This window comes from Pyrgilauda ruficollis, unplaced genomic scaffold (assembly GCF_017590135.1).
Source record: "Pyrgilauda ruficollis isolate IOZ18807 unplaced genomic scaffold, ASM1759013v1 scaffold37, whole genome shotgun sequence".
NCBI lineage: Eukaryota > Metazoa > Chordata > Aves > Passeriformes > Passeridae > Pyrgilauda > Pyrgilauda ruficollis.
The window spans coordinates 1,723,275-1,750,990 of NW_024525156.1; positions in this window are offsets into that span (position 1 = coordinate 1,723,275).

The following is a 27,716-nucleotide window of genomic DNA, read 5'->3' on the forward strand; positions in this document are numbered from 1 at the left end:
ACGGGGTGGGGTGGGACCCACCTTAAGGTGAAGAACTGAGGGATGTGGGCCAACCTGTGACAGGGCTGATATTTCATGACCCTAGCACACCTGGGCTGCTATCTGTAAGATCACATGAATGGCTGTCAGAGCAGTGCCCAGCCACATCCCAGAGAGCAGAGCAGCCTCTGCACCCAACATTTGCTGAGAGAGGAGAAATTGTGGACATTGCAAGCTCACCCTCAAGATCTCGGAGCAGTAAACTGTGAATTTTATGAATGTCAAGGGTTGTGTGAATATTTCTTTCTCATCTCCATCACCCTCTGTGTGAAATTTTAGTTTTACTGTACTTAATGCACCTTAGGATTTGGTTGCCCATTTTGAAGACAAGGCGACATTGTTGATTCATACTGAGCTTAAAATCAATCACTTTGTGTGAGGCTGCAGTCCAGCTTCTTGTTCTCAGCCTATACATATATCCAGCATTACACTGTCCCACAAGCGCAGAATCTTGTTAATCTTTTTAAATTTCATATGGTTGGTGCTTGCCCAATTTGGGTAGCTTTTCTCCTCCTTACCTTAAGACTCTCAGCCATCCCCAGCTGCAAGTTTTATATAGTCTAGCTCCTCCTCTATGAACAACACTTCCTTTCCACCTCATCTGTCCTGCCTATTTCTCCTGAAGAGCTTATAACCATCCATCATAGTACTGCAGCCACAGGATTTTTCCCATGAAATCTCCCTTAATCTGCACTTTTCCACCCTGCCCCCTTAAGCCTTAGTCAGGTGCTGGTCCAGACCGAAATGGCAGCATTCAGCTGCATGGCCTGCTTCAAATGGCTGACTGACCTCTTGGTAAGCCCCAAAATAGTGTCAGCTGACCATGGGGGTCCTGTGGGACACATTAAAGAGCAGGTGTGACCCATGCCTGTGGAGAAGCCTCAGTGGACCAGAGCAGATAAAAGAACAGTGACACCTCTAGAGTGGTGTGCTCATCTACCCTGGATTTAAAAGCATCTGAGACCACACTGGGTCCTAGGGTGGTGACTATATACCTTTTTGTCTTCTTTTCCTTTCTCATTTTCTCTCTCCCAACTACTTCACAAAATATGTTGTAAGCCAGACTAAAAAATTTCTGGTCAATGCCTTAGTAAGGGCCTTGTATCTGAGTAAGTTAAAGTTTGCTGTGTTAAAATCTGTGAACTGCCTTACTTTGTCTGGAAGTTGTTTTTAAATTTTCCAAGTAGCTTACACAACCTTAATGCTCTGAAGTTTGCAAGTAAAACTTTTTTTGTTGGACCTCCTGAGAACTTTGTTGTTTCACAACACACCGCTCAGAATAAATCGAATTACTGTCCCCTAAACCCACCAAGCAGGCCAGGGCATTACAATAGATAAGAGGAAAAATCTCTTTGGGGGATAAATGATCCTCTTTTTCTGAAAATATTTATGTCTTTATCAGGTAGGTGGGAAATCTACTGTTTTTACATGTCTATTACTATTGGTACATGGTCCTGAGTTTGGTTTCAGATTTTCTTTTAAGAGATTGATACACTAACATCTTCAGATTTGTCTGTGGTGATGGAAATATGCAGGGATGAAGGTTTAATACTTAAAATATTGTGCCTGTCCAGGGGTTGTCTAGACTTCTGTGATTAACATGTAATTTGAAGCTGAAACAAAAAGCTTCTGACTCGGTAACACTGTTTCAGATCAGTTCTAATTTGCTTATAAATCGCTTATGGAAGAGACAATCTAAGTGGTAAAGACTTATCTGAACTTTTTTTTAATGTAATTTTTCAAATATTTTCAAATAAATTTTAAAGGAATATGTTAAATTATTACCAGAAAATAAGTTATGTCATTTCAAAGCAATCATTTTTTTAAAAGTTACTTAAATTAATTATCAGTATTTGTTAAAGCTGAAAGAGAGTTTTCGACATAGTAACTTATTTTCTACAAGGAACACTTATCAAAAGTAAGTGACAGAAAGTAGTTGAGTTAATGTAGAGATAAAGATTCATTTTCTGCAAAAATATATTGCAGAATTACATGCTGAAAAATAATCAGCCTAAAGTTACTTTCAAGTGCGTGGCATTTCTACAGTGGTTGGGGATTTGTTTGTTTGTTTATTTTGATTTGGGTTGGGCTTTTTTGCACTATTTATTTTTATTGCTATGTAGAATGAAAAGATTATACTAGATTGTTTTAGAGACAGCTATTCTTGCAATGACTGGTTGAAATTGTATGACATCACTCTAATATCTCCAGAATATCTTTGCTGAATGCTTGCTGGTGAGGAGGCAGTGTGGATCCCTGAGTGGGAGCTGGTTGCACAGAGACTGTCAAGATTTTTTTCCATCTGAAGCTATTAGCTGTACGTATGTGCAGCTACAGATTTTATTTCTCTGTGACTTTCTGTAACTAGTTTATGTAAGAAAATAGAACTTCTTTACTGTCTTGTCAGAATTGTTTTGTAATTTTGAAATCAGGCTTTCAAGTTTGCAAAGGGAAAAATTGAAGCAACATTAGGAAAAAAATCTGTATTTGAAGGTGGTTGGGAGATACTTAGTCTGGTTTATTAATTTCTTTTGTATATAACATCTTTTGTATATAACAAAGAAATTAAGAATTCTACACTAGTTCAGAATGATTTTTCTCCTCCGCATCTTAAATAACCCACAATTTTTATTAAAACAAAACACCTAGGAAATGCTTAGGGAATTTGAGCTGGGATCTTTCATTCAATAGTGCACAACACTGTTAGAATCAGGTAAGTGGTTTATGGCTTTTGAGGATGCCTTTGTTATTTATTTTAGATACCTTTGCTTGTTTAGATTCTGTTCTGAAAATTGATATTTCTAGATGAAGTGAATAGAGTTACTAAGAGGTAGGCTGATGCTCATTCTTTTAGGTTAAGTGAATTCATTTTCAGATGTCCATTTTTCCCATAATTTTTAGAGAAAATAGGCAGTCTTATACTTACTCCCAGTATGCTTTTGTCTTCTTACACAGCTGCCCATTGATCAAGTAGTGTATATACTCAGTTTCAGTAAATGAGATTTTCCATATGTTGACCTATTTTTACACTGCCATATTTCTAGTTACATGCTATGGCATGAGAAAAATTGAATAGGATGCAGATGGAAGAACTCATTTTAGCATTTGTTGTAAAAATTGCTGCTCTTCACTAGTACCTTGTCAAATTTTGTTTTGAAGTTGTCTGAAAAAAACCATTTCTCTTGAGTGTGTTCTCTCAGACACTATTGCAATAAAATAGCAAACACCATCAGAATGGGCCATACAGATTTCAGACGTGGCTCCCCAACACTGACAGGAATGCTGTTGAACAAGCTGCCAAGGAAAGAGAAGGGTGTTCACAGGACTGCACACAGTAAATAGTACCAATTTTCTTGTCCTTCCTGCTCCTCAGGAAGGTTTCTCCCAAAAGAAGGCCCCACAGGACATCCTGAAATGCATTCCCAGGTGTTAAATATTATTTGTGTTGAAGTATTTGAATTGCTGCAAAGCAGATATATTATGATTGTTATTGTGATATTATTGCTATTATTATTCAATTATGATTTTGTAGCAGTTTGCACTCAATTGTGAAGTAATGAATAGGAGGAAGATTAATTTTTCATTGGTGTAGACAAATTGGGGTGTTTTGAGTAATCTCAGCACAGAGATAACCTCTGTGTGTGTGTATGTGTCTACAAAGCCATATACACCCAGAGTAGTGATTGCTGCATGTCTGTATTTCTGCCATTGCTACCTCTTCATCTTCTACCTTGAAAATTCAAGGGGAAGAAGTTGTTCTCCTGCTTCTGCAGAGAATGCTCCTCTCATTCTCCTTAAAGGTATGAAAGAATGACTGGGAAAAATATTTATTAGTTCATAGAGGAAAAGATTTAATAAAGAAAACAAGAAACAAGTACCCAACTCCAAGAGGATCCCCATGGAAAAGGTTCAAAGGGCAGGAAGAAAAAGACTGAGGAGTCCTCCAGTGCACTCAAAGAAGATGACAAGAAAGGAGAGGTTTGAATTATTTCCTCCTGTCCCACCAAGTGTGTAATAAATTGACCTTTTCCAGCCTTGTCAGGGCTGGAGGAGGGATTTGCTGTTTAAGCTCTTACATGACATATGTGTCAAAAGCCTGAAGCTTTTGGGGAAAAAAAACAACATCCTGAAAGAGCAAGGAAGAGGCTGACATCTGAAGCTCTGCTCAAGGATGCCTGTGCCTGTTCTGACATGAACAGCTTCCTAAGTTTAGGATGGAAGAAAAGATGGATTCATTAAGACAAGGAAGTAAGTTCAGCAACTTCCCTTGGGGTATTCTCAGGTTCAGATTCCCCTTTTGCCTCTTTTTTCCCCTCATTCATTCAACAGTCAAGACACTTGGTTCTAATTCCTTCTTACCATGCTATCATCTCTTGTTATAAAACAAAAAATTCTTTGAAAGAATAAGCTTATTCTGATAAGAAATAGAGATGAAAGAGGAAGATATCTACCTGCTTTCCTTTCAAATCACTAATCTCAGGTCACAAAACACCAAGATCTACAAGAATGTCAAGTATGAAGCAGATACTCTGCAGGTTCTTTGTGCAAGAACGAGGTTCCAAAAGAAGACTTTTCTAATCATAAAATGGGAAAGGAGTTTCTTGATTGGGAATAAGCTCAATATTTTTAAAGTTATTCTACTAAACCTTCTAATTGCTTCAGTGTGGGGTACCAATGAATTGAAGAATTTCAGGAGCATGTTCTAAGAATGCTTGGCAGACAAAAGCCTGCCATTGTACCTCTAACTCTGGCCGAGAATGAATGCTTATTAGGGAAATAGGGCAAGTAGACAGTGGTATATCTCTGGAATATCCTCCAAGTAATTCCAATTCAAGGATCAATGTAAGAGTACTTTGAGAGACAGAATTATGTTTCTTTATTTTATAGGGATTTATGGGATTATTTGTCAACTTCTTCATTCTTTCAGTGACTAACCAAAAATATCTGGTATTACATTTGTAAGAAGTATTTTTATTATGGAGAAACAGATCTTGCTGATGTTTTTCTGCTGATTTTTTGTATGATTATGAAGAAGTAGAAAGGTGACTGTGTTAATAAATGTAGTTTCATTTCAGAATATCTTGACTAATTTCTAATTATTTCACTTTAGGGAAGTTGACCTCAGAAGGTATCTTGCACTCCCAGATGGAATTTGACTCACTCTAGGTTAGCTATGTTACTGGTAAACTCAATTTTGACAACCTTATTCTCTGAAAGGATCAACTTTAAAGGAATAGTAAAACCTGCTCTTTGTTAGAAGGGAGCAACATAGACTGAAAAGTGGTTATAGTTGATAACTGAAGAAAATAATGGAAGGTTCCCTTCTGGAAAGATATGTACAGTCATATTTCTACATTACAATATTTTGGGATCAACATAGCAAGATATTAAAATATTTCATTTATAGTGTTCTTTGACTTGTAGCAGGCACAAGCTGAAAGTGGTTTTCTTTCATTGCTAATTATACAGCTATATTCTCAAAGCTGAGTGGGTTTATTTTATGATGAATGCATTAGGGACTAATAATGCATTGTTTCATTGTAGCTGGACAGTTTTTAGGCCTTATTTTCTAAGGGAGTAAGCCCTTTGCTGTAATATAATTTTTATGTCCCCAAACCTGAGCTGGAATTTTATTTGTAGATACAGCATATCCTGTGAATGCATTTTATAAAATATTTATCTTCATTCCTTTGAAAAAACTCTGACATAGATTTGATGATGCCTGTGTTTATTCAGCAGTTTGGACTGCTACTTTTGTTTTCAGAAGTTTCTTCTTGAAGGAACTCAGTTTTATAGATTTGTGATTCCTGTTGTGTAGATTAACCCAGGATTCCCATGAATTTGATATCACATCAAGATACAGTTGCACAAATGTAATTCATATCATTAGCTGTCCCTGCAAGCTGTTTGTGCGACTGCAAGTGGCTTGTGGGAACTGCATATTTTTACACTGCACATCTGAGCAATAAATCTATGATATAAGACTCAGGAAATTTTAGACATCTATGACACATCTGGACACAAAGATCTGAAGCTTCATTTTTATCTTCCTGGCATTCCCACCTGCTGGAGCTTGCTCACAAGCAGTGCAGGAACCACAGCATGAAGCATGAATCTTGGGCTCAGAGATGGAACACTTATGTCATGATTTCATTTTCATCTACTCCTCAGGAAACAAGAGTTAAAAAATGGATTGTCAGCATCAGATGAGTTGACAGATAATAATGAAGGACCCTAACTGCACATACATAGCAAAACTGAAACTCTTAGTTTAGACTCCTTAAAATAAGTTGGGGTTTGGGTAATGAGACAGAACTAAGCAGACTTGGATTCAGACAAAACAGATGAGATGGTTCTTCACACAGTGGATGGTAGAGCTGTAGAGCTCATTGCCCGAAAGTGTTATAGATAGTGAAAGGATACTTTTCACTATCTATATGCAGAAATTACTGGACCAAAGCATGATAGATAAAGCCACCTAAGGATATTAAATATTAATTGATACCATGTATTTCATAGAAGTACTAAATATACATCCTACTGAATAAGTGCATCATATGGAAAATATTTGGCAGGGCACACAGGTAAATGAGAAATGTCCTTCACTGTTTCTGGTTCTTTTCTGTTTTAACCATCTCCTTGTGACCAGTGTTTGAGACAGAATACCAAGACAGCTAGATCTCTGTCTGGTATAGTACATATTATGTTCTTTTGATGTGAGCACACCAAATTAGCTGTTTACTTTGGTAAAGTATAAAGATCTGTGGCTGGGCATATAAAGGTCTATGGCTGTCTGCAGTATTCTGAGGTGTACAGAGGTATAAGACTTTTGTTTGCTGTGGTGAATGAGGAGGATCTAAAGCCCTTGTATTTATGGATTAACTTGCAAATTTTCAATATATTTTTCTCTTTTTTTTTCCTTTTCTTTTTTTTCAGAGGGCTTTGGTGGTGAAGGCTGAGGGATAGGGTAACAGAATGATGTTATTGGTAACATGGGTATTTATTTTATTTTTAATATAAAAATTGTATAACAATGAAAGAAGATACTCATCAAACATTCTGAAAATACAGCACTGCCTGGTGGAGGAGTTAAATTTCTCTTAAGGAATGTGAATTTACATTTGTATGTTCAATTTGGGAAAGTAGTATTCCCATCCCTTCAGAGATGTGCATGCTATTTCAATAGGAATGACTGGCAGAAAGGCCTGCAGTATTGTTGGTTGTCTGTAAAGCAAGTGGAAGCATCTCAAGTATGTATAAATAGAAGTAGAAAGTCTTGACAGGGTATATTAGTTAACAGTTCTTGGCTGGGATGAGTAAACACCAAGAGCATGTGTGCTTTCTGTCCTGATCCCTATAATTTACTCAGGAATGGAAGGCAAGGGAAAAAAATGTAGAGCATCTTATCAGCATGAAAGGTAACGATTATGATGCAGCAAAAATATATTTTCAGAAACCAGGAGACTGAATGACTCAGAGAATAACAAGAGATGGGGAAAACCAGCCACTTTTACAGACTCTTTGCAGATCTACTTATGTCTATAAGATTACTGCTAACATTAGGACAGAATACTATCAGAAAATCAGACGAGGACATAAGGTAGATATGTGTGTGATTTTGAGTCCTTACCAGTGTGAACAGAGCTGTGAAAGCCAGCCTCCCACTGATACCATGCAAATAGCAGTATTGCAGTCTTTGCTGGTGAACCTCCCAGATGCAAATGTTGCACTTCATAAAGAAATGCATATATTCTTTTTAATTACAAACGCTGACTCCATGTAAAAATCACACAAAAAAATTTATACTAATCCTTAGGCTGACTGGAATTAAGCAAATTATGTCCTGTCTGCGAAATACTGATTTTTTCCTCCTCTTTCCCCATTTCAAGCAGTGTTCAGCTTTTGACCAATAATAAGGCTAAAAATCTCAGTATTTAAATAGAAAAACCTCCCACAGACCAATTTTTGTTAAAGTATAATCACAACCAATGAAGTACAGCCTTTGCAATGCTACAGAGGTTCTGTTTTAGAGATCATCTCTAAGGGCAGATATTTCAAGGTACAGTATTGTACTAGAATTACTAGAATTATATATTTTATTGCAAATTATTACCCTGAACATTTGAATTTATGAATTAATATGTTTACATATCTCTGTCCAAAAGACAGAACCTTAGCAATTAGCTATATATTAAATGGTTGTTCTTTCATCTTCCTATCTCCTCAGCTTTAAAAGACACATATAAGTGAATTTCTTTTAATGTCTTGTTTAAAATGCTACTGATGAATATAGCAAGGGCGTTGATTTTGAATCAGTGTAAGAAAAAACAGAGAGTATCTAATTGTGTTTTTATCCACTAAATCAATGTAACATTTTTCTATTGGCAACTTTAGGGTGTAAATTCTGTTCCTCTTCTCCATGGCTGTATTTTTTTCACTATATAGGACTTAAAAAAAAAAAAATGAAGTTTTAACAGAGCATAACACATCACAGAACCTGCACACAGTCTTTTTTGTTCTAGTGCACTTGTATTAATGCAATGAACTGATACAACTGATATCAGATAATAAACTCTAAGTGATTTCTGAGGATTTTTGAGCCCAATAGTATTGTGTTATCTGTCATAAATACGGTTCAAAGATGAAACATGTACTTGTTTTCTTAAAGATTATATAATTATGTGATAATTATTCTCTTTTCATCCACAGTTCTAAGCAGTCTTTGCAAACATTAAACAGCTTGTGAAAGTAATTAAACATTGTCTCTCCAATCCCTAATCTTGTCAAGTTGTGTGGTAAGAGATGTGGAAGGTTCATTAACAAAGGAGAAAATAATCCCTTATTTTATTAGAAATTTTAAAGAGCCAAATTGTTTACAAAAACAAAGCTTCAAAGTCACCTGTAAGTTTATAGAGTACTAAGTGATGGCTTACAAAAGCAGTGCATTCACCTGAGCTGAAAGTCTTCTAAATTAATTCTTCTTGTTATTTTTATGTTGACCATTCCTCGTCAACAGCAAATAGAAAGATTCCTTTGAGGTTTTTTCTTTCTCTTTTTTTTTTTTTTTTTTTTTTTACCAGAGGCATTGTCAAGCTCTAGCACAGAGATTCTGTGCTTGACAGAGGGTCTTAGTTTTCTTTTTCCAGCTATAGGAAAAATGCTATCTCTTTTCCCATATTTTGCTCTATTTATGTCTCCAACTCAGGGTAATTATGTTTATATTACTGGGAAAAAAAATAAAACCAGATCAAAAGACTCCACCACTGTTTACTTTGCAGTAGAGCGGGCACATTTTATGTCATACCTCTCTATTTAATATATTTTAAAGCCTTTTATAATGAGAGTTATTAAGATGATCTCTGGTCGTTTAATCAGCCACGAGAAAGATATGGCCTGGACAGCAAAGCAAGCATACAGTCACTTAAAGCCATTTGGCAACATTCCTAAGAAGAGTACCTGCAGTAATATATTTGACTTCCGTGTGCCTCTAAGCAATAAAGCTATATGAAGAATGAACAGCAGAGCCATAAGTATATGTTACAGTGCCACATCTCAACTGTATTCACCACTGCATTTAGTTTGCCAGGGCATGTTCTGAAAGCAGGAATATCATTTAACTAAACAGGGTGTACTTGACTACATTTACATTAGTTTTAAGAGTGAAATAGTACAAATTTCTAAGCCTCCTATGTCTTTGTGTTTATCCAAAAAACACAGTTTATTCAAATTTCTCAAGTCACCGGATGGCTGAATTTGCTGGCTTTAGGCACATGAAGTTTTGAAGTTAAGGATCCCCTTGATGCCTTGGAGTGGCTACCTAGAACAGAGGCTTGACAAGATTAAGAGAATAAAAAGTAGATATTTATTGAAGGCCTTAAAAGGATAAACCTTGGGCAGTCAAAGATACATCTCAGACAGTCAAAAGTCTCTGAGAGGGGTTACACCCAAGGTGGATAATGGTCACGATTTTTTCAGATAATTATATGTTTGGTTCATTTATATATTGGGGGTTAATCCTCCAATTACACCTTCAGGTAATGAAGTCATATACCACCAGTTTGCTCCCCTCCCTACTTTTCGGGGTGAGGCAGTAGAGTGTCCTTAAATTTCAGGTCTAGAGGCATTGTTTTGTCAGACCAAAATGTGAAGACAGAAAACTAACACTCTATATGGTGTTTAGAGTTAGACGCTAATTCAGTACGGGATTTGCAAAATATAAAAGCTAAAATCCTAAGGCATCACCCTGCACTGCCAATCAGAGAAAAAAAATTTAGACTCACCTGTAGAGATTGATGAGGAAAGATCATAGCTGTCTTTCTTTGCCTCTGGAGAGGATAGAGACAGAGGAAGCTCAGCAGCTTGGCTGGTGATAGAACTCCTCTCTCAGCCTGGGAGTTTCATGTCTTCGCCTTGGGTTCTTTTGTAATGAGGGGAAATTGATTTCCTCGAGAACTTTTTAATGTTCATATGAGTAGGGAGAACAGGGGAATTTTGAACATAAGTATTTTGATGGGCTGTAGCAGGAACGAGACCCAAGTTTATTCTGGTGCCTCGTTTGGTGCCTACCTACAGGTAGCTAAAGTCTGAGTGAAGAACTACATGCCCCCCCTGCTAATCCTCTATGCATGTTTCCTCAGCCTGTCTTTAAAGAACTGTAATTTACTGGAAAATATATTCCTGAATATTACTGTAATGACCCTCTTGAGTCTCTTATATCACTGGGCGCAATCGAAAGGGCAGACCTTGAGCTACTGTAAATCATGCTGGCTCCATTGATTTCAGTAGAGCTCTATTGATTTACTGCTGCAGAGAATCTGGTCTGAAATATTTCTGTGGTATTGTGTGCATTTAGAGTTAGAAGATTTACAGGCTCTATAATAAAACTAAGAAGCCTCAGCATAACCATTCTCAATGGCTGATGTATTTCTTTGTCTCAGTCTATAAACAATTAACACCATCAGTACGAGTAGTGTAACAGAGGAAAATTAATATTTGGGATAGTGCATCGATACTAGCTGCTAGGAAACTTCTTAATCAATGCTAATAGGAAAACAGTTCTTCATATGTGTGTCTTTTATTGACATAATAATGCAGTCATACTGCAAATGTCTGAGTCTCAGAATTGGAAGCAAAAGACACTGGACTGACATGCCTTCTAATCAGCTGTATAGCATTTTACACTTCAGAGTAAATGCTTTTAATGATAATTAGCAAAGTTATTTGTACAAAAAATATGCCAGATGTGGTGAGAGAAATGAAACTTGAAGTGTTGATAACTTGGTTCACTAACAATTTTCAAAGGTCATTTCAAGTGGCGTAATGAATTCTGCCTAAAAGATTGTTTGAATGTATCCCTTTTTCCTTTTCTATAGATGGAAAGAATGATAATCTTTGTTGTAGGGAACAGCAGTGCATCAGACTGCTTTAACAGTACTTTAAACAATTGCAGTGCAGATGAGAAGCTGTTAGTTAGTCACAGCTCCTTAAAGCCACAGGTGCAAGTGATTTAGATACATCAAGTAGTTGCAATTTCATTGTCTTTGTTTGGATAAGACCTGGATAACTTTTATATGCAGGGTGTTGAGACAAGGAAAGCTTAACCAGTGTAAAGACTTTTCTGCACAAGTAGAACTGCCCTACAGCCTGGTTTTCCCTTACCAATCCTGACCAAATAGTCTTCTTGCCATTGTACTTTTTTTCTTTAGAGCTCCTTTATGCTTCTGAAGTACTTAATATGCATGCCAGTTTATCTCACTAAGCTGACAGTGGGTGGGAGGAAGAGAGCAAATAAATTTCTTTAGGCTTACTTCAGGCATCAGAAGAAGAAGCCAAAGTAGTAAAAATGTGTGGGAAAAAATGACAAAGCTGGGAAAAAGGACAAGACTCCACGTCTATAAAAGAAACTAGCTGCCAAACAAGCTCAGTTATTTAATCTAAATAAAACATCCTTATGCAGTATATCCTAAACATCCTAGGCTGAACACTGAGAAAGCACGAGGGTCTCTGGGTATGTACACATTTCAATACTCAACAATGTTCCGGTAGTTGCAGAAATATATTTAAAATATCTAGCACTAGAAATAAAGATTGTCAGAACTGGAACACATGCTGTTCCACATGCTGTGCTTCATAGGACCATAGGAAACATCTGTAGGTAGGCATGTGATATCATCATAAGCAAGGATGGCCTTGCTAGCTGTGGTAATACAGGTGTTCAAAGAGCAGGAAATCAGTTTTTTTTCTTATGTTCATAGAAATTTGGAGCTTAAACAGTTCACTTTAACTTCAGCATTGCTAGTTTGAAAGATAAAAAGTCTTGTTTTATCACCTGAAATGATCTCTGCTGATCCCACTTGCTCATTAGAATTCAATTACATTTCTCCTGAAATTTAACTACCCTAGATTGTCCTACTGTACAAAGCACGTCAGTGAAGACCTGTTGAAGGGAGGATAAAGAAGAAAATGCAAAAGTAATCTGAATGTAAGGAGGAAATGGAGAATTTGCTAGAGGGTCATAAGGTAATCCTTTCCAAAATATAAAATAAAATTGCAAAATTACCATATGTGATCTCAGAGCATTATACCTCTGAACAGATGAACTACCTAAATAGCTGTGACAGAAAAGCTTCTCCCAAACTAGAAAAAAAAGTAACTATAGCTTCCAGGATTTTGCGTCTATTGCTTGTGTCATTATGCAGTGTATTGTCATTTTGACTGTAGTATGGGTATGGGTGAGAACTCAGATGCAGCACTTTGTTGGTTTATTTTGTTTCTTAGAACAATAGATGTCTAGTTGCTAATAACTTGAATTATAATGTCCTTAGGAATGTTAATAGCAGTGAGTACATTTCTGGATGATTTTTTTGTAAAAAGCACATTTAAAGATCATAGAATCTATAGAATGGTTTGGGTTGGGAGGGATCTGAAGGATCATGTACTTCTGACCCCCCATCCATGGGCAGGGACACCTTCCACTACCCCGGGGTGCTCAAAGCCCCATTCAACCTGGCCTTGAACACTTGCAGGGATAGGGCATCCACAATGCCTCTGGGCAACCTCTTCCAGTGCCTTATATGGCTCACAGTAAAGAATTGCTTCCTAATACCAAATCTAAATTGACTCTCAGAATAAAGCAATTCCCTTTGCCCTGTTGCTTCAGGCTCTTGTAAAAAGTCCTTCTCTATCCTTCTTCTTGCCCTTTCAGGTACTGGGAGGCTGCAATAACCTCTCCCCAGAGCCTTCTCTTCAGTCTGAACAGGCTAACTCCAGATGTGCTTCAGCCCTCTGACCATTTTTGTTTCCTCCTCTGGACTCATTCCGGAGGAATGACTGGACTCAGGTCCATGTCTCTCCTGTACAGAGCACCCCAGAGCTGGATACAGTGCTCCAGGTGAGGTCTCACCAGGGTGGAATAGAGGGACAGAATCCCCTCCCTCACCCTGATGGCCACACTGCTTTGGATGAAGTCCAGGACATTATGTGCCTTCTGGGCTGGGAGTGCACATTGCTGGGTCATGTTGAGCTTCTTGCAAACCAACACACCAGAGTAATTTTCCTCAGGTCTTCCTTCAGATTATGAAGGATTTGGGTTGACAGTATGATACCTTGCATCCTGTGAATGGAATTTTAGTTGCATATATGCTTAGACAATGTGTAATAAGGAAGGCAAGGACAATGAATGAGTTATTGTTGATCACAAAGGCACAAAACAATACAGTAAGATAATTATTTAGAACAGAGCAGGGCTGGGTTTTCTGTTTTTTTGAAAAATGCTACAGTTTCAGATCTAATTTATACTTCTAAAACACAACAAAAATAAAACAGGAAAAATGTCTGAATTGCTTTGAGCTAATAGTAACAAATGTGGTAGAACTAAGATCTCCTATTCTCATGTAGCTTTTGCATTTTTTTCTTTATATTTATATACATATAAATATATATTTAAGTGTGCATATATGCATGCATGTATATTTAAAAATGCCTACTTTCTTAAAATGTCTCATAGCTTCAGAAATTAAATTATTCTTTCTAGAAGGTAACTAATCAATATAAATGAAATATGTCAATAGTATTGAAAACAATTTGGAAAATCAGTTAATGATTCACGTTTTTCCAAAATACGTTCGCAAAAACTAGAGCTCTGAGTGTTTTTAATAATGGTAAATTGAAAAAAATGTGCTCATCATGGAAAAGGCTTTCTCCTATTCTTCCCCTCTTGCTGACCTCCTAAATATAGAATCATAGAATATCCTGAGTTGGAAGGGACCCACAAAGGTCCTTGAGTTCATCTCCTGGCCCTGCACAGGATGCCCCAAGAGTCACACCCTGTGCCTGAGGATTGTCCAGACCCTTCTTGAACTCTGTCAGGCTGGTGCTGTGACCACTTCCCTGGGGAGCCTGTTCCAGTGCCCAACCACTCTCTGGGTGAAGAATATCCAATATTTCTAATATCCAACCTAAATCTCCCCTGACACATATGTATCATATATCTGGTAATGCAATCTGGTATAAAGATGATAACATGCAGAAATTTGAAAGATAGCATGTTAAACTTAAGAACTGTGTTGTACCTGTTACCTGAGTTACAGATTCATCTGAAGCAAGTAAATATCATCAGTTTTATTTATTGTGGTTCTTTCATAGAGTATTTTTGAGTCAAATAGTGCTCCATGGAAGGCGCAACCCATGCAATTCCATGGATCCACCAAGTATGCAAGACCTCATCTTTTTTACTACAGTATGGTTTGGACATGCTTCAACTAATTCTTTGTTTTTACAGATACCTCTCTGCTCTAAACTACTTTTCTTTGAGAGCTTAATTTGACCATAGCACTGCAATTTTGTTGTGAGAAAGTGTTGGGACAACTGTTTGTGCTATAAAACGTTTTTTGTGAAGAGTGTGCATTGAATTTAGGAAGGTAGTGGGGTTTTTTACTCCCCCCCATAGAAAAAGTGGAAATATACATGACTTTGCAGAAATTTCTTGCAGTGTTGTTGTTTTAGTCCTGTCTTTCAACAAATAAATAACTTCCAGAACTGCAAAATGCATTTTCTGAAGCTAGACAAAAAAAAGAGATTTTTACCTTAAATATGAAAGTAATCCATTCTGACTATTTTCCATGTACTGATAACTTTCACTAGCTCCTTGCATGATGAGTTAAGACTGCCAATGTGTGCAGGACCTAATCCTACACTGCTGAAGAAAGCAGATCTTAACTGAGTCTTAAAGGAAGTTGAAAAAAATTTTTGTGAATTTTCACTGTGAAGTTGCCATCAATATTATCCTCATCTTTGTTTTTTTTCATTATAATATCAGCCTTCAATATTAGAATTCAAAATGGGCTTTTCTCTTGACTTCTAAATTCTGTTCAACACAGTAATTCCCAGACTTTCATGCTTGTGATTCATATTGCCATGGAAAGTAGTCTAGCTGGCTTATGAAGTTTAAAAGGAAAATCTGCAAACTGCCAGTGTCAGTGCATGCGTTGATCTAAAAAGAAGGATGGGTGTTTGAAAATCATTCTGTGGCTAGAAAATAGGAGAGCTGCTAGATTAAAAGTCAGGAATAAAAAAAAAATGCATAGAAAAACAGGCTAAAAATTTCAATACATCAAGAAAACATTTCATTCCTTACCAGACACAATGGTACAAGGATCTCTCAGGTGCCTGTAATAACATTCATGATGGCACTTCTGAATATCTTCAGGAGAAAAATCATTGATTTCTTTATTGGGAAGGAAGGAAGTTGGGAGCACAGGAAAAGGAGATAACTGCTATATAATTTAACAATATTTTTCCTAGCTCAATGTAATTTTTGCTTTCTTTAATTGTGCATCTAAGAGCTGCTATTTTATCATTTCATCATGGCACACTGTCACACTATGCAATGTGGTTATGCAATGAAATATCAGTTTCACCTAAAAATGGAAAGTTGTGCCAAACACCCATTTTCAGCTAATAAAACTTCCCTTAGTTCATGTAACAGATTTCCAAGGCAATAGGAAGAGATGAGCTTAGCTAAGTACTCTTATATATTGTTCACATATCTAAAAATATAGAATGTTTACCCTCATAAGTTTTGAATTCCACATTTTCTAGAGTAAAAATGTACTTAATCTATTAAAAAATATTTAATTTTATTTAGAATAAATGAGGGTTTTTCTCCATGGCTCCATATTCCACAGTAAACAGGAATATGCCTTGCTACTTAATATATTTATCCAGCATTGACTAATAAATGTAGAAGGTTACATTACATGATTCTGTCTCATCCAATTCTGTCTCATCCAATTCTGTCTCATCCAGTCCTGTGCTTGATGGAGATAAGATCTGAAAATGAAAAATTCTTTCCCTGACAGCCTCCTTCATCCTTTCTCCTTTTTCCATTCCTTAGGGCTGAGCTGTGTGAGGGTCCATAAGGAATTGGGTCAGCTCCAATTGTTTCTCACTAAAATGTTCAGAGTCAAAAATGAAATAAACCTGTGGCAGTTTTGTTAAAAGGGGGTATGTAAAGTATGAATGTTTCATCTGTACTTCTTCATTTTCTAAACCATTTCTAAACTCATCCAAGGAAGAATATGACTAATAAAGCTGTACTTTTCCTCCCAGTTTTTATTAGACTCAGTGTAAAGAATGTGTCAATTTTGTGGTTCCGGTTTGATCTAGGCTTTTGAATAAACTGTAGGTTTATTCAATGCCTAGGAAAATTATTGTATAACTTTCTTGTAAATATTCATTGCTAGTATGGGTTATGAGTACTGAAATAATTAAACCAATCCCAGAATCTCCAAGAATCCGTATTTCAGTGTTGTAGTAGAGGGAGCAGGAAGAAGGACTGTAGATTTTAAACACAGTTCAAACATGGATAAAGCAACGGATAAAGTTATAGATCATCCTCTCTGCAGGCTGATGGAAGCCTTGCATTTTCTCCTGTCCTTTGTGAGTAACTTTCATGATCTTTCTTTTCCCTAAGTAGTGTCTTTATTGCATTGAAGGTATTAATTAATTTCCTTAAGATGGTAGCACTGAATTGAAGTAGGATGGCTTAGTGCATCTAAGTCCCTATAGCTATAGGTCTCTTGAGTTTCACTTGTTGCCAGTAAAAATCATTTCAGGTTCTTCCACAAACTGTGACCACTGCTTTTTCTGGGTGGTAGCAGCAGGAGGAGGTTCAGGAAGAAAGAACATAAGACCTACTGCTTGCATGGGGTGTTTCTTACTTCTCAAGAATGTCATGCTGCAGAAACACAAAACTTCTATTATATTCTAGTCTACACTCCATTCTACTTCTTTTTTTTACCATGGAAGGAGCCATGCATGATGCAATGTTAAATACATACACTTACCAGTATGGTTGGATATCTTCAGTATTGCAGAGGGAAACCCAGCCAGGTCAGTTAGTAGAATTGTCACCTTATGGTGAGGGTTGATTTCAAAATCATATAAATAATGTGTGTATATAAAATAAAATAAATAATGTGTATATACATACATATATATATATATATATATATATATATATATACACACACAGACCACTGAGAGCTGGTTTTGCATGCCTTTGATATACAGGTGAGATTCTGAAGACTTAATTTGAAGAAAGAGTTTCTACACAAAGTTACTCAGGACCCCCTTTTGTATTGCAATCTATTTCATGTTTAACATGAGATCTTTGTAGCGTTAATTTTATTTCCTTTTTTTTTTCTTTTCTTTGAAGCAGGAGAGTACACACACAAGTTTTTCATTATTGTTTATCTGACAACTGGGATTCAAGGAGCTCCAGGGGGAAAAACTGCCGCCCCCCATTCTCAACATCAGCTAGCTGGGGAAGTAAAGCAGCAGTTTATCATGTGTTTTGCACACTGCCTCCCCATAAAGAGGTGCAGAATATGGACCTTCAAAAAGAATTTTCTTACCTCTATTTCAGCCTAGTTTTATTTTATTCCAAAGAAGGTCTGACTGAACATTGCATGGACTAGAATACTACTGAAAATGGGAAAGCACTCCAGTCTGTTTCTGTGCTGTTTAGTCTTCAGTCAGAGCTGGTGAAACAGGGAATTGCCCTTTTATAGACAATCCTGAGTTGTGTAGTCTTTGGTTTGTTTTACATTGGAAGTAAATATCAGCAGTTTGGAATCTCTGGCAAAGGTTAACAGTCCATTTTGGCCTCTCTCTCTGTTGGAGATCCCAAACACCAGATGGGTGCCTGTGCATCTGGGGAGCTGGAGAGCTGGCTCAACCCTTTGTACCAGCCAGCCGGACACACAGAGCTCAGAGCTGTGGCAAATCAAGCAGCCAGCAAGAGGATAAGGCATTTGGCCAGGGGAGAATGGTGGAAGTCAGGAGCTGGACAGCAGGCAAGCTGGGCAGGAGCCAGCCGTGCTCTTGGCCAGCTGGCCAGAATCACTACTTGCCGGCTTCGTATGTCACCAGATGACTGCCTGTCATCCTGCTGAAAGTCACAAGGCCATTTTGCAGTTTAGAAAAAAAAAATGGGGGAAAAAAGATTTCTTTTGTGTTATTTCTTTTATTTCTCATGAAAGGCTAAACTTTCCAGCTTTTCCTCAATATTAGAAAATTTATAGAGATTTGCTAGCATTTTAAAAACAGCAATTAAGAATGTGATACAGGCTTAGAGCCACAACTTTGAGGAGTCATCTGCTTTTAAAACTTGTAGAACTGGGAAGATGTAAATAAATTTCTGATACATTAGTTCATATTGCAGACTTACCTGAAAAATAGCTTGAAAATATAGCCACATATAATAGCTCAAAATCATCTGCCTAGGTACTTTCTGCTGCAAATTCTGTATGTGGGCTGAATGTAAATTTGAAAACAGTCATGATATCAGAAAAATAAAAGGTTGCTTGAAAATTGATACAATAGTTTAATAGATTTTTTTCTTTCTCTGGACAAGTTTGATTTCTGTAAATATTTACATAAAATCACTGATTGGGCAATATTGTAAATGGTAGCTTTTTTAATTAGACCTAATGTACAGAGTGAAGAAAAAAAGGTTCTTAAGTCCTTTTTGAGGTCTAAATTAGAATCAGTGAGCTTCAAAGATGAATACAATTTTAAATCCATTACCCAATGTGATTTGTGACAAGCATTTATTGACTAGTCAGCACTCCATATTCAGCTGCTTGAACATTTGTGAGAACACACTGGAAATCTGCAAACTCAGCTAAAGCAAAATCACATACACTTCCTATCTGCAAAATAGTTGTGGTAGTACTTGGCAAATTACATTAAAGTATTTTCTTACAGTATTAGGTTCAAACACAGCTTTGTGCCTGGAGACTGCAGCTACAAGTCTACCCAGATCATTCTGTATGCATGGGAAAGGTTAGAATGAGACAGATGGAGATTTCTTTGGAGTATAGGGCCCAAATCTAAGAGAGCTGTGGCAAGCTTGATTAATCACTCAGCATCCTACTTCATAACTATTACTTATGGTTTAAGAATAACTGCTTTCCTTTGTCCCTGCTGCAGACAGGAATATAAAGATATGTGGTGCATGCTGTACATGCAAGGAGTTTCTGTTTTAATCTTTCACATTTACCTGCAGGTTCTCTTTAATATGAGACAAACTGAAGAAGAGGCTGATTCCAGACATTGTAGCTTTTTTTTTTTTTTCAATGATAGTGTGAGCTTATAAGGTTAATATTACTGTTGCATTTTATCATATAATGTTCAATTTTATTATTATAGTGATGTTTAAATTTAGTAATCGGTTTACTTGCAGACAATTTATGATAGCTGGTTTTGTGTTTTTTTAATATTCTTCATGTGAAACAGGTAAAAAGGAACTCTAATCCAGTTTAAATCTGGAGTCCAGTTATGTAGGTCAGTCATTTGCAGCTGGTGATTCAATACAAGTCCACAGCTCCAGCATGAGCAATGATAATCTTTTTGTCCACTTTGGTAGATAATGATAGTCTGACTAGAGCCATCTGTCAGAATGACTGACATGAGCAGGTTCTTAGGGCAGCAAAAGAGACTTGTTTGCTTTTTTTCTGCCAGAGCCTTGGAAAGTTAACTGTCTTGTTGAGAGATCTGGGAGCAGTAGATATTATCTGACCCACAAGGGGAAACATACCCCAGTCACAGTTCTGTATTCAGGACCAGCAGGCAGGAACAGGTATGGTTTTCTAGGACTCACATTCTTCCTCCTCCTTTTCCCGCTGTGTTCTTGTCTTTGGGATGGCTATGTTCTGCTTTGCCTCTTTTGTGAGGCTGTGATATGGTTTGGATTTCAGCCATGACATAGCCATCTGATTGACCCATGAATAACTATTAATATAGCTGAGTTACACTGTCGAATATAGCGCTGACTTAGGTTTTGCCCATATGTCTCCATTACAACAAAAGTGACTCCCACCAGTTTTTACCTGTTATATTGCTAATGGCAGTGTTGTAGTAGCTGAGAAATTACTGTTTGATTTCTTCATCTTATCAATGTTTCAGACTAATGTAGTAAGAAAAAGCTTGCATTATTGCAAGTAGAACGGGTAGCCTGAATAAATGTTCTTTTAAGTCTTGAGAACATCAGACACATCTTCCTAATAAAGAAAAAAGCATAGTCACTGAGGCGGAAGCAGGATATAGCCTATTTGACTAAAGAATTCAGTCATTAATGGGCCAATAAAATATATTAGCCTTCTTTTTGCTATTTGCATAAATGGTTTTATTTACAAAGCTTACGGTATTATTTGCAAAGCACAGAAATGCTGCAAAGTTTGCAGGAAATTTTAAATAGTGTGTTTTAAAGTAAATTGCAGCATATATAAATGTGACTAAGGATGAGCATGGTTAAAAGTTCAGACAACAGACAAATATCTGACATTCCAAAATGAAAGTTTATGGTTGATTTTTATTCTAATCTATACTTGTGAAAACTCTTTGGCAGTGGCATACAAGGCATGAAAAAAATCGAATTAAAAATTAGCCCAGTATTTTGTGTTATCTTCCTAACAATGGTTTATGGGTTTTTTTGAGCTTTTTCTTTTTAAACTTCTAGAGGTATATGTTTTTTAAACAAAAACCTGATGCAAACAAAGATATTAAAATGAAATTCAGAACAATCCAGGTATGATTTTCAAAGCTGGATTCAAATTTTTGGAGAGGCTTATTCAGTTTGTGCAAAAACTTCAAACTGCAGCCTCCAACTAGTTCAGTATCAGGTGGGTTATGTATAAGAATTCAATATTTGGTATCTATTTTAAGTTTTGCAATTTAAAACCAACAGCAATGAAATATACATTAATATACATTACTATAGGGTAGAACCTGTTATAAAACTGTGAAATTAACTTTTGCATATTTGATTAATTAAAGGTTAATTTAGAAGAAGTTATTGTAGCTGTTGATGAAGTTGATGATTGCCATGTTTAGCCCTGTTGCCTTTACATTAGCCTGGTTAGTTTTCCACAAATAGCTGTTGATGAAGTTGATGATTGCCTGTTGCCTTTACATTAGCCTGGTTAGTTTTCCACAAATACTAGTTATATGTTTAATATCCCTTTTAAGTGTATCTTTTCTATGAGTTCTAGTTGTGTATTTGATACCTCTTTAAGTACATCATTTCCCAGAGGCGGAGACAGCACATCTTCACGAGCTACCTTCTAGGAGTTATTTTGGCCCCTGACCATCAGTCTGCAATTGACCTCCATGGCAACAAGAATTTTAATGAGGAACTTTTCCTGCCTTTAAAACCGTGACATCATTCCAGGAATCTGTCACCTAGCAACAAGCCAACCATTGGCCAGAGAACATGACATCAGGAGTACTTTTACCAATCCTACTAAGCCTTGGAGGCTGAACTGTAGGCAGCCATGGGAGGGGCCAAAGGAGATAAAAGCCCAGACAAAAACCCAAAGGGTGCTTTTTGCCCTTGGACTAGCAAGTCCTACACTAGAATTATAAGGCCAAATCTCTAATAAGAGATTTTATAAAAACAAAACTAGTGTAGTGGAATCTCTGCTCTTGGGCACACAGACTACTTGGCTTTTAGAGTCTGTAATTCTCTGAGTTCCCAGGTTAGTAATTTTTGTTGAAAATTAATTACTTTTTTTTGATTAATCTTTTTATAATAAATTATGCTTTTATTTAAATCCGAGAGTTGTCTCCATTCCTAACAGAACCCAAAAAAAAAACCCAAAAAACAAAAAACCAAACCCAAAACAAAACAAAAACAAACCAAAAAACCCCCCAGAACAAACAAACAAACAAAAAAACCCAACATGAAAAAACCTCTATTACATATTCAGGAACTCAAATACAAAAGATAACTTCCCGTTGCTTATGTGAACTTTTGAAATAAAGATGACAAGTCACAAAAAAAAAATATAAAATAAAGTACCAGTTGCTTTCACATCTGATAATTTCCTTTTTATACTTGTATCTGTTTTCTTTCAATACTTGTTTTAATGAACACTTGCTTCTAACTATTACATACTAAGCAGGTATCAGTTTTTTTTGGATGTCAGTAAGAAAAACACTATCACTCTACACTGGTGAATTATGGAGTAAATGATGGAAACTATAGAAATAGCAATCTTCTGTCTCATGTATGAGAAACATTTTTCCTGGAAACCACAGTATTCTTAGTCCAGGGCAGCCACTTCAATAATCATCACCAATCTGCCATAGCTGGTTAATAGGTGCTCATAGACTATTCAGTGTGAAATCTATATAGCTGAGAAGGAATCAAGCACACGGATAGCAAAACTCTTCATTCTGTGGTCTCCTGGGTGTACCACTGCACAGGTGACTTGGGAATTTTAGGTTGTTTGGTGTCGTGTAAAGAAAGGAATTGCAGAACTAAAGGATGCAAAGAAAATGATATGGCAGAAGTGCCCTTCCTGATATGACATAGATAATTTTATGGTATGTCTGTTTTCCTGCAATACAAAGGTGGCTGTCCTGATGCATAAACAATCATATGAGACTTAGAAGTAATTCAGTGTCTTAAATTCACACTGTTTAAGCAAACAAATGACAAAGTTTGCATCACTCATGACAGTAATGAAAGACAAAACTTACTGGGTTTGAATCTTTCTCAAGATGATGTTCTTTAACATGCATTAACTACTATACATTGCATTAGAAAGTATGACTGTGTTGTGAGGGATCAAAGGCATGACCTCTGTATTGTAATACAGCTATAAAATATATTTATTATATTATTATAACCAAACTGATAACTTTTTTTTTGTTTTCTTTAGTCTATTATTTTAATGTAAAGAATACTCTCCATTCTGAAAAGAAAAAATATATATATAATATAAAACTGAAGATAACAGGACAAGCAGCGTATAAAGCTGAAGTCACCAAAACTCTGCAAAGTCTGTGATTATTAACTGGTAAAGTTTTCTAATCTAGTGATTACTTAAGACATATTCCATAAGTGGGGCAGTTGAATTTATTTCACATGGTCAGTTTTAAGCATGTGTTTTTAAGATATGTTCTTCATGCTCTAAGTAGAGTCAAATTATTTGATTGTGGTGAAACAAGCAGCATTTTGATGAAAACATTTTTATTGACTTTTTCCCATTCATCTGTGAACCTATTTTAGTACAGTTTGATAATCAGGGACAACTAGAGTCATTTTACAGTGAACTGATTAGTTCATCAAGGATAGCAATCCATAATGGACCCCTAATAGAGCACTGACAACCCAGTTCTGTGCAGCAGATGAGCAACTTGCATTTGATTTGAGCAAAAGCCATGAACTTGAAATATTCATCATTTCACAATCTCTCATTTTTAGGGAACATAACATGATCTCCCCTTACACAGCATTTTTTGATGTTAGCTCATTTAAACAGAATATATTGTATAGAAAAATGTAAATTACAGACCTCTCCTCTCCCCAATGAAGTCCATGTGATGGAAACATAACTGCATGGTAGATTATATGATGGGGTGTTACTTACAGCCATGGTATAACATCTTCTCAGTGGTTTCCTGAACCTGCAAAAGTGGGAAGCCAGCCTAGCACAAGAAGACATGTTGCAGTGGTAGTAGAAAGTGTGTTACAGCACAAAGCTCAGAAAGGAAAAAGTTATGGAGCAGGGAGAACAATTCAATTAGTCATTTTTCCTGTTAAGGAAAGTATGAAATACAGTATAAAGTCAAGTGCATTATACGCTTGTGGATTTTGTGTTGCGAGATTATTTTAATCTACCAAATATCTGTTCTAGTTAAATAGGGTGGCAAAAACCCACACTGGAGATGCATTTTATACTTGCAGAGAGTGCAGTACACTAGGTATGAGTGACATGTATTTCTTTAAGGTTTTTTTTTGTATATTGAAAGACGTATAAAAAGAGCAGAAATCCTAACCTGGAATTTGGCCAGGAATACAAGCCAATGACACTTCTGAAGTGGGATGAATTTTTGCTGTCATTTGGCAGAAGTAGTACTGTCTGCAGTATTTCTAAACTTCAGATTAAGCTCCTTTTTTAGCTGAAGTATAGTATTTCTAAAAGGAGTTACTAGATTTAATTATGTTAATTAAAGTAACATTCAGAACTCTAACTCTGAGATTTATTATGAAAATTCTTCAACTTTTTTGCATGTTTGGTTTTATGATGCAATTACATTTTGGCTGTGAAGTTTATTTTCATCCCATGTAATGTTTTTGTCCTTTTACAACAAGCTTATAATTAATGAGAGAAGTAAAGACGTGACATATATGAGCAAAAAGGCAACATAGTACCTATAAATCCAAAGGTGTTTACCATCTGCAAATATATCTGCAAATGTATCTGTATGATACCAGGCACCCACCAAACCCACTCACTCACTCCCCTCTGCGACTGAACAAAGGAGAGAAAATATAAGAAAGGATTCATGTGTTGAGATAAGGAACAGGGGAGGTTGCTTATCAAATGCCATCATGGGCAAAACAGATTCAACTTGGAGATGTGAAGTGAATTTAGTACTAAGCAAATCAGAGCAGGATAATGGGAAGTAAAATAAGCTCTTTAAAACACTTTCCCCCTACCCCTCCCTCTTCCCAGCTCTACCTTCTCCTCCAGTAGTGCAGGGAGATAGGGAGACACAGAGGTTTTGGTCAATTCATCACTCAAGACTTCTCCAGCTGCTCAGGGAGAAGAAGATGTTCCCCTCCTGCACTGGGCGGGTCCCTCCTGTGGGAGGCATGAACTTCTCCATTGTGAGTCCATTGCACAAGCAACCGCTCTCTCTGGCCTGCAGGTGGATCTCTGCATGCCCATGGATCTCCATGGACTGCAGGAGCACAGTTGCTTCACCACAGTCTGCACAACGAGGTGCAGTGGAATCTTAGCTCTGGTGATTGGATAAATTCCCCCCCCCCCCTTCTCCGCTGATGTTGGTGTCTTCATGGCTGTTCTTCTCATGTGTTTTCACTCCTCTCTTTACTGGCTGGAATTAAAACTACCCAACAACTTTATTTTTCTTCTTAAATACATTATCAGGAACGTATTACGACAATTTCTAATTATTTCAGCCTTGGCCAGCAGCACATCCATCTTTGGATCCAGGAGGGATTGGCTCAACTGGACATGGAAGAAGATTCTAGCAGCTTGCAGCCAGGCCTGTAGCTTCCCTTCTACCCGCCCCCAAAAAGAGTAAACCTGAGGCCATGCAAAACCAATAAAAACATAGATGAAATTGTCCAACAAAATCAAAAGTTAAGGGAGAAATATATGACAGAGTTATAATCATTATGAATACCTAAGCTTTAATTATGTTTGTACCACTGTGTAGCAGAGACACTAATGGTAGCTTTCACATTTCTTGAGCTGCCACATCAAGTCCTCCTTTGCTTGCTTGTCTGTGTGTACACAGTCTCTCAGTATGACAGCGATTAATGTAAGAGAATGCTTTTAGCTCCAGTGAAACTCTTGGGCTCACTATGAGGGCCTGTCTACATACATCTTCCTAGCTTCCTGAAGACCTGTCTTTCCATTCCTCCAAGTACCCACTGACTTAACTTTCATCTTTTTTTTTTCTTTTTTTTTTTTCTTTTTTATTGCATTCAAAGATTGTCACCTCACTCAGTTATTGATCTCTCCTGTGCTACAAATTCACTCAACACTGCCATCCCTGCCTTGAAATGATTTCCATGGGGGAATCTTGAATCTATTGCTTTGAACTTAATTGACTTTTAAATTGAATTGAAGGAAGGAATAAAGTTCCATTTCTATTCTGTCTATTTTGGTTCTTCTGAGCTAAAAGGAGAAAGATAAGTTCTGTCATCAAAAAAAGCAGACATGATGCTGAATGCACACAGACTATTTTTTCAAGTGTGTAGATTATATTTTAGAATTTCTTCATCCTAATATTGCTCTATCCCTACAAATTCAAAAGCACAATTTCTATAGGAAATTTGGTAGTTTATTTGTTGAATTCTCAGCTATTGCTTTGTAATTCTTTTGAGAAGGTCATGCCATAAGTCTGAGTATGCAGCATGAATAATTCCCTTCTTGGACACAGTGGGGTTTCTTGGTACACATACCTTGTACCTTTTTCTAGGCTTTCCTAAAGGTAAAAGTCCAAGCACTGCTAAGGTTAAGTGAGCTGGCCTTTGGGTCACAGCAGGAAGCTTTCCAGTCTGTGTTTGCCTCTTAATTTCTGTCAAAAATATTTCTGCTCACTGTTTTTCTTAGCTTTCCATTCCTTGAATTTTGGAAGAACAGTTTGTACTTCATGAACAGACACGGTGCATGATAACATAACAGGCAAGTATTCTAAGTGACTGTCCAATCTACTGAGGTAACATTGATATGCTCTGCCAATAAAAGGAAGTACACATTTAAAAACCTCACTGGAAGCTGCTAGCCATTTTGGCTGTGGCACCATCTGGTGATCTTTTCAGCAGTCGTTCAAGTCAAAGAACTTACTTTTAATAAAAAGAACTGCAAACATCTAATCTGTTTTCCAAATTTTCTTTTCTTCTTCTTTTTTTTTTTTTTTTTTTTTTTTTTTTTTTTTGAGAAGACAGACTGGGAGGGTTGGTGTTGTTCATCCTAGAGAAGAGAAAATGCTGGGAAGACGTTATGGCACCTTTCAGTACCTGAAGAGGGCCTACAGGAGAGCTGGACAGGACTTTTCAAAAAGGCCTGTAGTGAAAGGAACAGCAGTAATGGTTTCAAACTAAAAGAGGGTAGATTTAGATATTAGGAAAAAAAAAATCTTTACTGTGAGAGTTGTGAGGCACTGGGACATGTGTCTAGCCAGAGAAATTGTGAATGCCCCATCGCTGGAAATGTTCAAGGCCAGTTTGGACAGGGCTTTGAGTGGCCTGTTGGAAGGTGTCTCTGTCAGTGACAGGGGAGCTAGGACTAGAAGATCCTTAAGGTTCCTTTCAATCCAAATCATTCCATGATTAGCACAATTCAGCTCTGGCAAGTAATTATGGTTGCAAAATTTTATGTAAGTAGTGACTACTTTATTGGGAGGCTAAAACACTTCCTTCTTTTTACATTTCTTTTCACTGTCTTCAGCACTTCTGTGAAAGAGATACCTGAAAAAGCATATTCTGGACCGGATGTGGAAGTGGCTGTAGCTTCTGCAGCAATGCAAATCTTGTGACAAAATTCCTGGAAGCACCCGTTGGTGGTCAGATTTATTGATCTGCTTTGCTAGAGTATAAGTCTGAGATTTTCAATATTTTATTTGTGGTA